Below are 5,441 nucleotides of genomic sequence, written 5' to 3' on the forward strand. Positions count from 1 at the left end.
AAATAAGGCAGCAAATTCAGTGGGTTCAGGGCAGATGGTAAATGGCCCTATATGCTTGCCTAAGGAGTTTGGATTTAATTCTGCTGGCAACAGAAGTTTTTTTATTAATCATATAGGAATGATGCTACAGTGTGAGTGGACAAGCTTCTTGACTATAGGGACTGGTGTCATATTTGTCTTTGTGTTTCCAGTGCCAGACACGTAATAGATGCTCAAAAGTTTGTGGAATATAATTTGCTGGAAAAAGACTGAAGACAGGCCAGCTATGGTAGTTTAGGCAAGACAGTAGACCCAGAACTAAAACAATTGCTGAGGAATTGAAGAGAAGTGCTCACCCAAAATTTTGACTAATTTCTGACCTTAAGACCAGTTAGAAAAGGGGGACGAGATAAAGAGGCTTCTAGTTTGGGAGAGTAGGTGAATGACACCATTAGCTGAAACTAAAAGGGACAGATGGAGAAGTAAAAAGAGACACTTTAATATTGTATATATTTAGTAGTTGAGGGAAGGTTTTTTATTTTTGTGGCTTGTTTAGGAATGAAGTGTTTTTGTTTTGTTTTTATCATGTTTGAAGAGTAAGAGAAAAAGCCAGTAGAAAGGGAGGGGTCAAAGACAGGATAATTGAGAGCACAAGGTCTAATATGAGACGCAGGAGAAGATAAAACCCAGAAGAAAGAGGGAAGGCGATGAATGTCTAAGGGCTTTTAAATTATTATATAAGCAAGTTCTAAACCCTTTAACATACAAAAACTCAAGGCTTGGCTTATAAGGAGATCTCTTATGTAGTGTATACAGATAGAACTATTTTGGTACTCTAATCCTAAGTTTTGGATTTGTGTGATAGACTGAATGCTTGTGTCCCCCCAAAATTCATAGGTTGAAATCCTAACTCCCAATGTGATGGTATTAGGAAGTGGAGACTTTGAGAGGTAATTAGGACATGAGGGTGAACCATCCATAAATGGGATTAGTGCCCATTTCGAAGTGAACTCAGAGACGAGCTGCTCTTGTCTCATCTTTCCTCCATGTGAGGATACAATGAAAAGTCATAGTCTGCAACTGGGAAGACAGCCTTCAGCAGAACCCTACCATGCTAGTACCCTGATCTCAGATTTCTTAGCCTCCAAAACTGTGAGAAGTAAAGTTCTATTGTTTCTAAGCTACCTAGTACATAGTACTTTGTTAGAGCAGCCCAACCTAAGACAATTTGCCAAAGATGATCAGTCATATGTCAAAGTGATGATTTCATACAGATCCAATCACCTTTGTATAAACTTTAATGATAACTAATAACAGGAATGAGGGTATTCCTTTTAAAAAATATTTTATTTATTCGACTGTGCCTAGTCTTAGTTATGGCACATGGGGTCTTCGATCTTCATTGTGGTACACAGGGTGTTTAATTGTGGCATGCAGGATCTTCAGTTGCAGCATGCGAATTCTAAGTGGTAGCATGTGGGATATAGTTTCCTGACCAAGGATCTAACCCAGGCCCCCTGCCTTGGAAGGGCAGAGTCTTAGCCACTGGACCACCAGGGAAGGCTCAAGAACGGGAGTACTCTTGATAGAGTCCTGATACAGACTCAAGAATATTTTGTACTGAAGCTCATATAATGTTATGTGTTAATTATATCTCAAAAAATTAGAAGAATACTTTGTTACCTAAATAGTGAAGTTTCATCACTTTAATATTCTTATTTTCAGTATAAAACTGTAGGTTCCAAAGAGTCTGAGATTTAGTGTTGTTTGTTGTATTCCTAGGGCCTGATATGTAATAGATATTTCTTCCATTCATTTATCCAACACATTTATTAAGCGCCTTCTATGACCCAGCATTGTTGTAGATGCTAAAGATAAAACAATAAACAAAACAAAAATCCTTACCGTCAAAGAGCTTACACTGTAGTCAGGGAGACAATAAAGAAGCAAGAAATATGCTGAGATGTATTATTCAACATCTTTTACAAAAAAATTTAAGAAGTTACAATCACTGCCAAATATCTATTATATATTAAAATAACACATTTTCAAGTATGTGGCTGAAGAAGTTTGCAAAGAAATGAAGTTATGGGTAAGTTACAGTTATTGGTGATGATACGGCCAAGACCATTGAAATGAGTGGCTCAGGTATGATGTAGAATATCATTGGGGGAGAAGAGGTCAACGAACTTGAAACATAAGGTATTGAAGAAATATTGATATCACCAAGAATTCTGATAGTTTTGTTCCTGGAGAGAGTGACAGACTACCAGCATCTAAAATCTTAAAGAAATGAGTAGAAGTAACCTAGGGAAAAAGGCAAATTACAAGAGGAGCTAGTGAGTGTGTAGTATACAGATCTTCCTCAGCTCACAGTGGGGTTACGTCAAACCCATTGTTTGTTAAAAATGCATTTAATATACAACCTACTGAACAACATAGCTTAGTTTAGCCTACTGTAAATGTGCTTAGAACACATTAGCCTACAAGTTAGGCAAAATCATCTAACACAAATTACTTTATAATGTTGACATAAAAAAATGTTCAGCATCACTAATAGAAAAATGCAATTCAAAACTACAATGAGAGGGAGTTCCCTGATGGTCCAGTGGTTAAGAATCTGCTTGCCATTTCGGGGAACACAGGTTCATTACCTGATCCAGGAGGATTCCACATGCTGTGGAGCAATTAAACTCCTGTGCTACAATTACTGAGCCCACACTCTAGAGCCCATGCTCCATCACAAAAGAAGCCATTGCAATGAGAAGCCTGTGCACCACAACGAAGCATAGGCCCCCACTTGAGGCAACTAGAGAAAGCTTGTGAAGCACAATAAAACAAGGTATCCCTGAATTGTACTAAAATTGAAAAATTGATCATATGAGTACATACGACAACCATTCTGTAATGGTTGTCAGCGTATGGCTTGTTTACCCTCTAGATCACATGGCTGATTGGGAGCTGTGGGTCCCTGCACTGCCTCGTATCACAAGAGTATTATACCAAATAATGCTAGCCCAGGAAAAGATCAAAATTTAGAATTTGAAATATAGTTTCTACTATATGCATATTGGGGCTTCCCAGGTGGCCCTAGTGGTAAAAAACCCACCTGCTAATGCAGGTTAGACATAAGAGACATGGGTTTGATTCCTGGATCGGGAAGATCCCCTGGAGGAGGGCACGACAACCTACTCCAGTATTCTTGCCTGGAGAGTCCCATGGACAGAGGAGCCCCAGGCTACCGCCCATAGGGTGACACACAGTTGGACACGACTAAAGAGACTTAGCACACACACATATGTATAGTTCTTTTGCATCATTGCAAAGTTGAAAAATCAACCATAAGTTACACAGTTCAAAGTTGGGGGCTGTCTGTAGTCTGATAACTTATGCTTTTTGAAAGAAATTTATTTTGGCTGTGCCAGGTCTTCGTTGCTGTGCCGGCTACTCTCTAGTTGCAGTTTGAGTGCTTCTCATTGAGATGGCTTCTCTTGTTGTGGAGCTCAGACTCTAGGGCCCATGGGCTCAGTAATTGCAGCTCCCAGGCTCTAGAGCACAGGCTCAACCATTGTGGCACATGGACCTAGCTGCTCCGTAGCACGTAGAATCTTCCCAGATCAGGGATCAAACGCGTGTCTCCTGAATTGGCAGGAGGATTCTTTACCACTGAGTCACCAGGGAAGTCCAACTTATATAAAGAGGACACCCCATCTCAAGGCCCCATAGTCCCAAAGACTGTAGGAGAAGAGTTACATTCAAGAAGGCTGCAGGAAAACACTGCCATCAAAGGAGAGCCAGGTTCCACTTAAGGGACTAAGGTGAAGGAAATGTTCAGAAAAGAGATTGAGAAGTAAGTGATTTTGCAGACATTTGATCTTGAGTTCAGTTGTGAAAGGATTTCAAAATTTAGGAAGAGGTGTGAAATAAAGTTAGAAGTGATGATACAGCAGACTGTAGGAATTTTAGAGATCAGAATATAAGGCGTGGCTGTGGAATCCTGGATTCTAATGATAACTGACTGAACAGGGATAAAGGGCATAATGATCTCAAGGGAGATAGTGTTAGAGAAGCTGTGAATGTTGAGTAAAATGGGGACTTTGCCAGGACATGCACAGTTCTGGGGTTCCTACTTGACTGCTGCTGACAGAGGTCAGCAGGGAAACATGCAGAAGCTGTTCTTACCCTGAGCATACTGATTCCCTCATTTCTTAAAAAAATAAGGTTTTGGGGATTTCCTGGTGGCCTTGTGGTTAGGCTTCCAGGCTTTCATGGCTGTGGCCTGGGTTCAGGCCCTGGTCGAGGAACTGAGATCCTACAAGTGACATGGCACAGCAAAAATAAAAAAAAAATTAAAGTGTACAAAGTCCCTCTCGACTTAGGAAACTCTACTCCACGCTGAAAGAGGGACATTTTTAATTCCTAGTCCATGGGTCACTCTCTTGACCCCTGCAGTTGCCAACAGCATCTGGTTTTATTTCTAGTAGCTTTTTCTTTTTGGTCATGCTGTCGGGTATGCAGGATCTTAGTTCTCAACCAAGCATCAAACCTGTGCCCCCTACAGTGGAAGTGTGGAGTCCTAACAAATGGAACACTAGGGAAATTCCTATTTCTAGTAGCTTTATCTTGATTATTGTTCAATAAATAATTTGTTGAAAGAGTGTGTCAGGTGCCAGATCTGTGAGGGAAATAATTTTTTAATTTTTTAATTCCTTATCCTTGACCTCTTTGAAGCATCTGACATAATTGATCAATCACTCCTTTTTCTTGAAATGGCTCCCTTCTAGTTCTTGTCAGTCTCTGTGACTGATGACTGACTGGTCTTTCTCCGTCCTTCACTGACTCTCTGCTGTCCTCTAAAATATAAGTGATCTCCTAAATTCTACTCTGGAGCTCTTCGTTCCATCACTAGTGGTTGCCAAACTTTCTTGATCACAGTTATTTATTAATGTATATATCTCAACATATATATTACTCTGCACATATCTGTAAGAGTACCACTAATTCACAGATATGAAATCCATGAATAATGATGATTAGCTGTATATGCACATACATTTTGTTGTTGTTCAGTCATGTCCGACTCTTTGCGACCCTAGGGTCTGCAGCACTCCAGGCTTCCCTGTCCTTCATTACCTCCTGGAATTTGCTCAAATTCATGTCCATTGAGTTGATGCTATTTAACCATCTCATCCTCTGCCATACCTTCTCCTTTTGCCTTCAGTCTTTCCCAGCGTCAGGGTCTTTTCTAATGAGTCAGTTCTTTGCATAAGGTGGCCAAAGTATTGGAGCTTCAGCTTAAGTATCAGTCCTTTCAGTTAATACTTAGGGTTGATTTCCTTTGGGATTGACTTGTTGGATCTCCTTACAGTCCAAGGGACTCTCAAAAGTCTTCTCCAGCACCACAATCTGAAAGCGTCAATTCTTTGCTGCTCAGCCTTCTTTATGGTCCAACACTCACATCC

This window comes from Oryx dammah, unplaced genomic scaffold (assembly GCF_014754425.2).
Source record: "Oryx dammah isolate SB20612 unplaced genomic scaffold, SCBI_Odam_1.1 HiC_scaffold_29, whole genome shotgun sequence".
NCBI classification, from domain to species: Eukaryota; Metazoa; Chordata; class Mammalia; order Artiodactyla; family Bovidae; genus Oryx; species Oryx dammah.